At 33.9% G+C, this 13,106-nt stretch overlaps 1 protein-coding gene across 6 annotated transcripts in view; it reads right to left on the bottom strand.

Moving 5' to 3' along the window:
• atl (atlastin GTPase) overlaps positions 1-13,106 on the bottom strand; it is a 202,578-nt gene that overhangs the window by 24,041 nt on the left and 165,431 nt on the right. Inside the window, exon 9 of one of the 6 annotated variants that reach the window (XR_010823805.1) lies at positions 12,561-12,926. The exons of the other annotated variants lie outside the window; for them this stretch is intronic. The gene's annotated coding sequence lies outside the window, so the exon portion shown is untranslated. The remainder of the gene's footprint in view (positions 1-12,560; positions 12,927-13,106) is intronic. 6 annotated transcript variants of the gene reach the window in all.

The raw sequence follows: 13,106 nt of genomic DNA, 5'->3' as shown, positions 1-13,106 counted from the left end.
GTTTATTCCAAATCATTGGTTCATTTGTCTTAGAACAAGTTACTTCCATATTAACAAATAAACAAACTGCAGCTGCATGCTTGCATGATATTAAACCAGCTTTACAGCAACAAAATGTTTTTATTATTGATCTATTAGAATTTAACTGTAATAAAGCAAGTAATATATCGAACATATGAATACTTTATAGTGCTAACTCAGTTAAGTGAATTTATAAAAATTTTAATTTGATATACATACGTAGTTAACTTACGTCGATCGTTACTTTATAAAAGTTAGATTGGTTTCTAGTGCTAACAGCACCCGGAGTTTCTCGCAAAACGGTACCATATATTTTGATTTCATTAATATTAATGACATGTTCTTCTACATCACTTACGTGAAAGCTTTTCAATAATTTAGCTCCTTTTGAAAGACTTTTTGGTCGAAAATTACTAATATTAATATTTTGGAAGCCAGTCTTAATAATTATTACCATTATGATTTCAGAAAAAATGTCAAAATTTAATAAAAAAATACATCCAATTGAAAATGTTTCCAGTGTATAATGGCTAAACAGCATGGGCTTTACCAGGAGGCAGGAATGATTATACTCCCTCTTTTTCAATTTTCATCCGCGAGAGGCGCGCATGTTCCCGGTCAAAGTTACTTAACTAGCGTATATTGAATTGTGTAAATTGTAATGTGAGGTTATTTTTATTTAATGCAGTGAGGTTATTCATCGTGTTGCGATATTGCATCTGTTAATTTATACAATCACAAATAATTCAATTAACAGTGACTGAAGGATTCGCGAATTAGATAAGTATAATATTATATTTTACAATACAGGATGTAGTATACTTTGTGGTGGTATTTCTTTTTCAGATTAAATTAAGACAGAACACTTTCATATTCATTGATGAGGATAAAGCTGACTAGATTAAATATGATTAATATTTACAACTCTGTGCCAATGAGAAGCATACTTTCAACATTAATGTACATCGGTCATTATCAGGAGGATATTAATTGAAAGAAATTGTTAAGGTATTTAATAATCATATGCTTGCTTCCAGGTGTGTAAATCTTTAATAAAATATGTTTAACTTTTTCTCTTTTTAAACTGATATGGATATCAATTGTTCGCTAGGTTATATCATTTAGGCAAACAAGTATTTCAGACTAAATTATAATAATGCTTGTTTGGAAAATATGAAGCATTCCGATGAACCTTCATCTACGTAAAGTACAAGTTGACTAGTGTTTGGATTTAAGCTAATTATACGATAATAGATGTTTACAAAAGATGCGAAGGCAACCAAATATTACAGAAGTTAAGTCACCAAGCAATAAAGAAAATGGAGATGGGGCAACATCAAATACTCGTAAGTAACTGAGATGCTTCATGTTCCTTCAAATATTTATTTTCTTTGAAGATTAAGATTGTTAAATGATGAATTTGATTTCAGGCTTACTCATAATGTTATCATTTAGTATTTTACAGTCACTGTGCAAGTGTATTATAGCAAATAGTAATACTTGTGCTTCGACTTAAATACATTTGGTACAATTGAATTAAAAATCCAAGGAGGAAGGTTCGCACACATACTGACTATTGGAGTTGAATCAACAATTGCGCTTTTCACTCTTGCAATCTGGTACTTGAAACAGGCAAAGATGAAAGCATTGAAAGATTGGCAAAGTAAGAATAAGCCAATATTCAGAAAAACGACATCCATTGCTCAGCCATAATTTAAGGATGAGATTCATTGTATGAAATTCTGTAAAATTGAGTTAATAACTGTTGATAGTTTTCCTCTGTTACCTATATGCTAGTATTCTAGGCCAAAGGCCGTATACTAGTCATTGGTATGGATGAAAAAATGCACGTTTATTCTCAATTGAAACTCAATCCAAAAATTAATGGTTTCTACTCCATTTTGCAGCACCAGAAGTCCGACCAGTTTCAACAGTGTATAGAAATTAGCGAAACGAACATCTGAGGACTCTGGCACAGGAAATGTTATAAGGACGACTTGCCAATGTATCTCCCATGCCACCTATGTCAAGAGTTAGCAGCATAAATGTAACAACGATTGGTGCCAAAGAGAAACGTGGTATGCAAAACGACAATGTCAACTTTGAATATATGCTTAATTGTAGCTTATTCAAAGCATGTCGAATTGCTTGTCCAGTCTTGCCCCAGTATCATCTCAAGCAGTTGGTGAAACTTGTGAAGTCTGAAAAAGTCAGATGGTGGTAAAAAATCAAATGTCGGTAAGCAAATAAGATGCTTCAAGCACCTTCAAATATTTTTTTTTTTTGAAGAATTGAAATTCTTCAATGATGAATTTGATTTCAGGTTTACTCAGATGTTATCATTTAGTATTTTACAGTCACTGTGCAAGTGTATTATAGCAAATAGTAATACTTGTGCTTCGACTTAAATACATTTGGTACAATAGATTTAAAAATCCAAGGAAGAAGGTTCGCTCACATACTGACTATTGAAGTTGAATCAACAATTGGGCTTTTCACTCCTGTATTCTGGTACTTGAAACAGGCAAAGATGAAAGCATTGAAAGATTGGAAAAATAAGAATAAGCCAATATTCAGAAAAACGTCATCAATTGCTCAGCCATAATTTAAGGATGAGACTCATTGGATGAAATTCTGAAAAATTGAGTGAATAACTGTTAATTGTTTTCCTCTGTTACCTATGCTAGTATTCTAGGCCAAAGGCAGTATATACTGGTCATTGGTATGGATGAAAAAATGCACGTTTATTTTCAATTGAAACTCAGTCCAAAAATTAATGGTTTCCACTCCATTTTGCAGCACCAGAAATCCGACCAGTTTCGACAGTGTATAGAAATTAGCGAAACGAACATTTTAGGACTCTGGCACAGGAAATGTTATAAGAACGACTCGCCAATGTATCTCCTATGTCACCTTTGTCAAGAATTAGCAGCATAAATGTGAGAGTAATTGCTGCTAAAAAGAAACGTGGTATGCAAAACGACAATGTCAGCTTTGAATATATGCTTGATTGTAGCTTATTCAAAGCATGTCGAATTGCTTGTCCAGTCTTGCCCCCGTATCATCTCAAGCAGTTGGTGAAACTTGTGAAGTCTGAAAAAGTCAGATGGTGGTAAAAAATCAAATGTCGGTAAGCAAATAAGATGCTTCAAGCACCTTCAAATATTTATTTTTTTTGAAGAATTGAAATTCTTCAATGATGAATTTGATTTCAGGTTTACTCAGATGTTATCATTTAGTATTTTACAGTCACTGTGCAAGTGTATTATAGCAAATAGTAATACTTGTGCTTCGACTTAAATACATTTGGTACAATAGATTTAAAAATCCAAGGAAGAAGGTTCGCTCACATACTGACTATTGAAGTTGAATCAACAATTGGGCTTTTCACTCCTGTATTCTGGTACTTGAAACAGGCAAAGATGAAAGCATTGAAAGATTGGAAAAATAAGAATAAGCCAATATTCAGAAAAACGTCATCAATTGCTCAGCCATAATTTAAGGATGAGACTCATTGGATGAAATTCTGAAAAATTGAGTGAATAACTGTTAATTGTTTTCCTCTGTTACCTATGCTAGTATTCTAGGCCAAAGGCAGTATATACTGGTCATTGGTATGGATGAAAAAATGCACGTTTATTTTCAATTGAAACTCAGTCCAAAAATTAATGGTTTCCACTCCATTTTGCAGCACCAGAAATCCGACCAGTTTCGACAGTGTATAGAAATTAGCGAAACGAACATTTTAGGACTCTGGCACAGGAAATGTTATAAGGAAGACTCGCCAATGTATCTCCTATGTCACCTTTGTCAAGAATTAGCAGCATAAATGTGAGAGTAATTGCTGCTAAAAAGAAACGTGGTATGCAAAACGACAATGTCAGCTTTGAATATATGCTTGATTGTAGCTTATTCAAAGCTTTGCGAATTTCTTGCCAGTCTTGCTGGGTATCAACTCAAGTAGTTGATGAAACTAGTGGTCTGGCAAGGTCAGATGGTGGTAAAAGTCAAATGTTGATAAATAGAAAATGTAAATTAATTAAAACATACATTTTACTTAATTATTTTTATATGTTTAAAGTATGTTTATTGATTATGAAAAATTTAATCAAACTTTTATTATAGTGAAACTGAAAACATTAAACAAGTAGCCGGGGCATTAATTATAAAGTTCATTTATGCAGAATGCATTACAAATATCAGTAAATTCAATGTGTTGACTGTGATACTTTTTCAATATTAATATATATTATTTTATTTGTTAAGCGCTGCTGTTTCAAAAAATGAGAAGTGTGGAAATTTTCCTTAAATTCTGTAGAAAAATTAAAAGAATTATTTAATATTTTAAATATTATACTCTTACAAAACGTTATGAAATCCCACAAAAAACAGACTTCGCCTGTAAAAAAAGGCGGCAAGTACATAAACCATCTAGCATAAATAATATAGTAAAATTATCCAATTAAAAAAAGTAGTGAAATCCAAATATTATGCAAGTGTATTTTTTCCCTTAGCAAAAGTTAAATTTTTGAAAAAAAAAAAGGAACAAAGAAGTTACTTGCCGGGCCCGTAATGTCCATGCACCGTGAGAAATAGAATCGTATATGTGGTTCGGCTAACTTCACTCTGTATTTTAACATGAAATTTACTATACTACGCTATAGTATGAATCTCAGACACGATTCAATTTCCCACTGTGCATGGACATTACGGGCCCGGCAAGTAGCTTTTTGTTCCTTTTTTTTTTCGAAAATTTAACTTTTGCTAAGGTGAAAAAAAATACTTGCCTAATATTTGGATTTCATCACTTTTTTTAATTGGATAATTTTACTATATTATTTATGCTAGATGGTTTATGTACTTGCCGCCTTTTTTTACAGGCGAAGTCTCTGGTTTTTGTGGGATTGAAGAAATACAACAAACAATTTTTGTGAAAAGAATAAAGAATAGAGAGAAAAATTACCGGCAAGTGTATGTCAATAAATTTCGTATGTTAATTTCACTTACACTTATCGGTATTTCTTCTCGTTTTCATTCTTATTTCCATAAACATTTATGCTGTATTTCTTCAATCTTCTGTGAAAACAGTGATTATTAGTATCAACTTAATACCTAGATTACATTGGTACAAAATATATTTCAAAAAAGCAATAGCTAGTGATTTAAATATATATAATGTCTTTATTTTAACGAGATATTAGTGAATAACAAATAGAATTGTTTCTCTGTAATAACAAAGATTTTTATTAGTTTATATAAAATGTAACGAAGTTCCCCGTTACGTATACGAGATACCGAATAAAGAATATAAAAGCTACCGAACAGTGGATATTATTAATCACTACGTTACCGACTCGTGAGATAGGCTCACGAGTGGATTATAGCTAACGTCAAAGATAGACCCCGTTGACAGGCAGAGGCCCGGATGAAAAGACCGGCGCTCCAGGAAACGATGTCCAGGTTGTCCTGAGAAGTAAGGCTGGGCCATGCCAAACAACCCAGGCAATCTGAGATAAGGAGAAGCGGCCTCGGGGAGTCCTAAAAGAATGACAGTGTCTATAAGTCCCCACGAGGAGGGGAGATAGAACATCGAGTCTGGCTTGAACGCTGGTTACGCGCTTCAAGCAGGCTGCGCGAATGTCGTGCGCAGACTGCCATAACAGGTAGTCGGAACGCGACCATGGGACTGTGCTGATGTGTCCGTGCATGCTGGTGAGCGCGTGAAGCGGCACTCAGATCGCCATGGGTCCGTTCGCGTACGTGAGGCGTGTGCTATAGGCCAGCCTGCACGTACGTCATGACTGGATACCAGCCAATGCATAGTAGGTTGTGCAAGGGCGTAGTTAGCCCGTTGGAATGTATCCCGGTGCCCTCCGTAATTCCATAGGCTTGCGCTATGGCTGGACGGGCCGCGAACATTGCCTCCGTGGTGGTCCGCTCCTGGCAAACTCTATACTTGGCAATGATACCGCATGTTCCCGCACTCCTCACCACCACCTGTGTGTGGGTGGTGAGGGGGATAGATGTATGCCCCTCAGCAGATAGGTCGGCGAGGCTCGGACTTCCGCAAGGAACCCTCCCCTCTCTCTACGACCTAGCAAACTGAGCGACCCTGGCTACCGCTACCGTCCAAATGCATGGCCGCAGGGCCATATGAAGTGCATGTAAAAGGGAGTCGAAAATCTCAAAAGATAACGTAGGGTTGTTGGCCACACAACTGACCAACTGGCGCCCTGATATCGATCAATAAGGACGGGCGAAGGTAATGGAAAACCTGTAGTGTGAGTGGCCCCTCACACCGACGGGAATAACGTTACAAAAATTTATAATATAATGTTTTAAATCAATTATTAATCCTACCTGTAATAACAAAGAAACAGCATTCAATGTTATTATTCACACCTTTTTTTCTTAATTCAAATTATAAATTAGTTTTATAATTCTTAATTAATTTTACGTGTGCACAACGTGGCTTACATCATCGCTCTGCCCACGTGTCAATTTATTCGATTCTCTTTTGATACAATGGGAAATCTTACTTATCGATCTATTTACGCGCTAAATTCAAATTTCCTAAGCATACTTTCTTACATATATAAACACTTTTAATTATTTAAATACTTTCTTTTACCTAGAACCCGTATTTTTCTCTTAATTACCTATATTTTGCATTTTTTTCTTCTATTTCTTCAGTTTGACGTTATTTTAAAAATTATACAGTTATGTTTCTCAAAATCATGATTTTTATATGAATATTACGATAAAATCGTCACGACACTGCAGCAAAATGCCACTAAATTTTGGCCATATTCATTAATCTTATAGATATTCGAACCACATTCATAAAAGTTTTCGGAAAATCCAGTACCTACCCAACAGCATCGATAGAGTTGGAAATGTGCACATGAAGATTAAAATACTTGTGAAATTATCGACTATAATGCTTCACTGCAACTATTTCTCGAATATTCACAGAATAATTATAAAATAGCTAACAAAATAAATTATTTATAAATCTCTTTTATCTCTGTATACTATTATGTATTACTCGTCCAGATATTATCGTGTCTCTTAACCTGCAAATATGCTTGCGCACGACCCAGATCGACACACTTCCTACATGATCAATCCATGATATAAAATATCATTTTTATCAGTTTTGTAAGACGGATAAGAGAGCCCTCTCAACTTCCGGCCTTCTAAAGGTTAATAGAAGACTTGAATATTATATGTTTATGTAATCCAAATTTGAAAATCAAAAATCTCAAAGATAACTTTATTTATTTTCGAAAGAGTAGATCTCATAACTATTGTTATATACATATAACTACTTATAATACTTTTCTTTATTAACCTAAAACCTAGCTAATAACTTTGGAAAACTAGGATTTTAAACATTTAATTAATTTAGAGTTAGTAAAATTAAGAAGGCTCCGATTTCATCCCGACTAAACGCCATGTGGCGTTATTCGTATGCAACCTGAACCTCTTTCTTAGGCAACAGTACTTCCTTGTTGCCGGGGCCTCAGAGTGCGCGTGGCCAAAAGTCTTAGTCAGCTATTAGAACAATCGACTTATTGACGCACGGTCGACTTAGTAACCATTGACGCACGATTGACTTCAAACCATACTATATATGATCATGAGAATCGATGCATTTTAGGCAACGACTCGATTGCTTGGCCCCTGACCGATCAGTCCGGGCTCAGCAGATACTAGAACAAGTCATCTGACTTTACCTGAGCATTAGCTCCCAAGTTACACTAAATTCTATCTAACTTCAATTACATAATTACATTACTAAAACCTCTAAAACGTGTATAACTATTAAATTTATTTTATATTATTGAACATTGTAAAATAACTCTACAAGGACTGAATAAATTTAGTTGTACCAAAGTATTTGAATTAGTTTGTCACGGTGTGAACCCATAACACTATATTCCAGGTTAATAGTTACAAAAAATTATTTAGATTATTTGTAACAATTTTCTGTACAATATACTAAAATCGATGAACTGTTTCGAAAACAATTGAATCGAAAAATTTGGGTCATTTTAGGATCAAACAATTCTTATCACATTTTCAAAAAAAAAAATGTTCACGAAGTATTTTCATTAATTTTGGTATATTACTTACAAAATTGTAATGAATAATTTTGTATAATTTTTAACCTTGAATTTGGTTGTTCTTTACTCTTTCGAAAGAATCTAGTTTTATTTTTAGAGATTCCTAGATTTTTAATTTGAATGACACCAACACATGATATTCAAGTACCCTACAAAAAAGGTTAATCAAAACTGTGATATTACAAGTTAATTTACAAATGTTCTGTAAATATTTGGGAAATATCAGTAGTGAAGCATTAGAGTCGATAATTTCACAAGTATTTGAAGACTAGTATCATTGAAATGATAAAGACCTGAGCGTCGCCAAATTGTTATCCAAAAAATGACATTTTCACCCCATTCTGCAACGTCGCTAATGCGGTGTAATCAGTGAAGTCAGTCTAGGACTAAAATGATACCCCACTATGCCTCCACAAACTCACCAACACGCAGAGCTGCTAAAGCATCCATGAGAGCACTCACTGCCTCTCTGAATGTTGTACGCATACCATTACTGCAATACGTACATATTTCGGACTCCTTCGTATAGCTTCGGTATATTTCGAGTACGAGAGAGAGAGAGAGAGAGAGAGAGAGCGGTATAGTTTTCTCGGACCTCCCTTTCTCGTGCTCGATCCTCGTTCGTTTAGTCAATGAGCCAAACCGAGCTAGCCGAAGCAAGATCCTTTTCGCCCAGCTCTGATAAAAGCTGGCCACAGTAACTGTACAATAATGAAATATTTATAGGCAGCCATTGACTTATTACATTTGATAATGAATAAAGAAAGGCGATCATAATACGTAACATTGATCAATTTTGTTATGACTCATATGTTACGTATTATTGTTAAAAAGATTTCATTTTTTAAATTTATTATTGAATGTAGTAGGTTTATGATAAAAAAAAATGCATAATATTTGAAGAAGTTTGCACGAATCTGTGTGCGTGTACGGGAATCTTTCCCGTGTCCGTAGAATTGCAGGCAAGCTCCTTATCACCAGCGCTACGGCACTTGTTTGACTACTTAGAGGCAAAGTCGTCTGTTAGATCGATAAAAGCCTTCTCTATTAATTTTAACAAACATAAGAAAATATCAGTTATCATCGCATAGATATTGAATTAGTACATGTTCAATAATAAAGAAAATTATTTGTTGCCATAATTGTAAACATTCATTACTCAACAGCTCTAGTTTCAAAAAGTGGCTCCAACATCATAAAGATTACTTTTGAAAGCTGTAAAATTAAAAATACGCGACCTAAGATTGGTAATTTTGATTTAATTTCTTATTTTTATTGCAATCTATTTATTTTCAAATAGAGCTCATTGTATATAGAATAACAGACATTCGCTAGTATCAAGTAAACACGCACGGTTGACAGAGGTGAAGCGATGTTCCCAAAACGAAGTATTTATAAGACATATACACTACATTAAAATGCTCTCAGAAGAAAATCCCAAATACAAATTTTGGGTTGCTTATTTTTAATTTTACAGCTTTCAAAAATAATCTTTATTATGTTGGAGCCACTTTTTGAAACTAGAGCTGTTGAGTAATGAATGTTTACAATTATGGCAAAAAATAATTTTCTTTATTATTGAACATGTACTAATTCAATATCTATGCGATGATAACTGATATTTTCTTATGTTTGTTAAAATTAATAGAGAAGGCTTTTATCGATCTAACAGACGACTTTGCCTCTAAGTAGTCGAACAAGTGCCGTAGCGCTGGTGATAAGGAGCTTGCCTGCAATTCTACGGACACGGGAAAGATTCCCGTACACGCACACAGATTCGTGCAAACTTCTTCAATTATTATGCATTTTTTTTTATCATAAACCTACTACATTCAATAATAAATTTAAAAAATGAAATCTTTTTAACAATAATACGTAACATATGAGTCATAACAAAATTGATCAATGTTACGTATTATGATCGCCTCTCTTTATTCATTATCAAATGTAATAAATCAATGGCTGCCTATAAATATTTCATTATTGTACAGTTACTGTGGCCAGCTTTTATCAGAGCTGGGCGAAAAGGATCTTGCTTCGGCTAGCTCGGTTTGGCTCATTGACTAAACGAACAAGGATCGAGCACGAGAAAGGGAGGTCCGAGAAAACTATACCGCTCTCTCTCTCTCTCTCTCTCTCGTACTCGAAATATACCGAAGCTATACGAAGGAGTCCGAAATATGTACGTATTGCAGTAATGGTATGCGTACAACATTCAGAGAGGCAGTGAGTGCTCTCATGGATGCTTTAGCAGCTCTGCGTGTTGGTGAGTTTGTGGAGGCATAGCGGGGGATCGTTTTAGTCCCAGACTGGCTTTACTGGGTATAATGAGATTGAAATCGGTCACCAAATAACACCGTTTCGCTGACATGCAATTTTGGATCATCCTTCATAGTATTTATATGAAGGAACCCATTAAAGCGAGTATTCGTCTGTTAAATTTTTCCATTTTTTATGCTACACCACTCCAAATCAGTGAAGCCAATCTAGGTCTAAAGTTCCCTCACTTTGATGTCCAAGCCCATATATTAACATCACACACACACATAGAAGGATGACCAGAGTGGGGGGGTCCATTCAGGCCCAGACTGGCTTCACAGCTCCAAATATTTTTTGGAAAGAAATATAAATGAAGGTAGAATAAATTTAATTTCAAAAAATTGTAATATATGACGTATTTGTATAATAATAGAGTTTTTATTCAATTTTTGCCATATAAATTAGTAATTTTTGACTTTTTAAAAAAAGTTCAAAAATTTCTATAAATGATTTTCACACGGGTAGTTCCAAATTATTAAACGATAAATAAAGTTTATACTAAAGGGGATACAACAAAAGATGAGTTATGATACCTTATAACCGTACTCAGCAATTTTTACACGCGAGAATCACCCTTCGAAGTGATTTCCTTCGCATCTACGTCGCTCCTTCACAATACCCGTGGACTGATCCACCGTTTAGTCTATGAATCTTTCCGGCGCTGGTTTATTCTACGCATTTTATAAAGTGACGACGATTATGGACGGAGAAAATGTTTCGAAAAATGAATCTTGTGCGTAATATTTTACTGAGAACTATCTTACAATCATGTACATCAAATGCTTTGCAGAGAAAATTGATATCTGTTTATTTTCTTTTAATTAAAGAGCAGTGTATAACCTAAACTCGCAACGTGATAGGAGAAAAAAGAGGTCATATTCAAATTAATCGGCGAAACCCATATAAAATACAGTTGGTTTCATTACAATTGCAAAAATAAATGAAAATTAATGGACCTGTGTGTGAGTTATTAATCCCTTAAAAGCTGATGCAAAAAATTTGTGCTTCCGGAATTAATCAAATCTTCCATGCTTGCGATTAAGGGATTAAGAAATTTCTCTTTTTACAAATTATCTTATCTTTAGAACAAATCGTGTGGTAATTATTAAGAAAGCCCTAATAATTTTAAAGAGGTGGTTCAAAATATCACTGAAAAAGTCATGTTACAAGGACTCCAGAGCTGCCAAAATAAAGCAGAAGTTATAAGTATTTGATAAAGTGTTGTAACATTAACAATATTTTAATGCGATCGCTCTACTTCTACTATATCAGCATTATTGCTGACACGATCGATAATATATAATTACAAATATATCTCAAGTATACAAAAATAAATGACACCAAAGCTGTACGATACGCCTGACAATAGATACGGATCTCTGTTTAGCAAAGTCACTTGAGCCGACCCTGCTGTTTAAAGTAGTGAAGGTATAGCGACTGTACTAAAATGGCTCAAATCTGGTAATTAAACATAGAGAAGTTATAAAGACCAAAAGGCTGTACACGCGACTAGACATTATAAGGTTATAGACAGTGATGCAGAATTTCAAATACCCACTTCCTACTATGCCTCCAACTCCTATATAGTTGTATGAGCTTAGAAATTCTAGTAGGAGGCTTGAACCTCTATAATCTGGCATCAAGACACACACACACATATGGTTGCAATCTTGCGTCATTATCTGCGGGAATTAATTCAAGAAGATAGTGTTGCTTGGTGGAAAAAGAAGAGAGTTAACGAGGTAAGGATAGAAATAAGCACCTACATAAATAAATGATACATTAAAAGCGCTAGGGTTCAAAATTTTGGTGCGTTGATTCACTCTACTAACTTTACAGGTTGATCGCACCTTGAAAAACGTGAGATGTTTATATTTCTATATATTCTCTTCTTTTGACAATACACTGACTATTTTCCGTAGCTCTTTTTCAGCAGTTTGGTGTTCTTGAAACATGATCTCTTAAGTTATACTCAAACTCTTCATCCTTCTGTGAAAGTTTGAAATTTGTCTCAATATTTACCAATATTATTTACATATATTATAATGTCATATAATAAAATTTAGTCCCTATTTGTATATTTACTCGTACCTTTTTCTAAGACTGTGATCCAATTTGCACCCATCTTATATTAGGAATCGAATTTAGCTAATATGAGTAACCAAAATTAACGCAATGTCAATAAATACTATTCATTTTAGAAAAATGAGAGGATAACTAATGAATCGTCAAATTATAGTAACTCATAATGAAACTCTAGTCTCTTATTTTCCTTAAAATAGTAATTTATTTGTTAAATAATTTTAAATTTACCAAAATTAAATCGTAAAATCAAAAGTGAAAATGTTTTTGAAAATTACTACACGTTAAAATATACAAAGTAATTAAAAATAAAATAAAATAAATTAATAGGAGTAGGTATCTTAATAAATGTACACACTGAGTGCATTGCCAGGCCTGTTAGGAGAAGAAATATTAGGTATTAATTCGGATATGCGTAAAAACTTGTTTTCATTCAATGATAAAGCTACATACTATAAGAGAGACTGAAGCTTTTTGTAATATTTTATGTTTAGTATAAAACATATGTATAATATAGAGTAACAAAAACTCTGTTATTTCTGAACTGATTTTGAA

Source organism: Prorops nasuta, unplaced genomic scaffold, assembly GCF_024137725.1.
Source record: "Prorops nasuta isolate Cenicafe-Biocafe unplaced genomic scaffold, Cenicafe_Pnas_1.2 PNAS00020, whole genome shotgun sequence".
Lineage (NCBI taxonomy): Eukaryota > Metazoa > Arthropoda > Insecta > Hymenoptera > Bethylidae > Prorops > Prorops nasuta.
The sequence above is the reverse complement of the archived record's forward strand: the minus strand, read 5'-3'. Positions and strand labels throughout refer to the sequence as shown.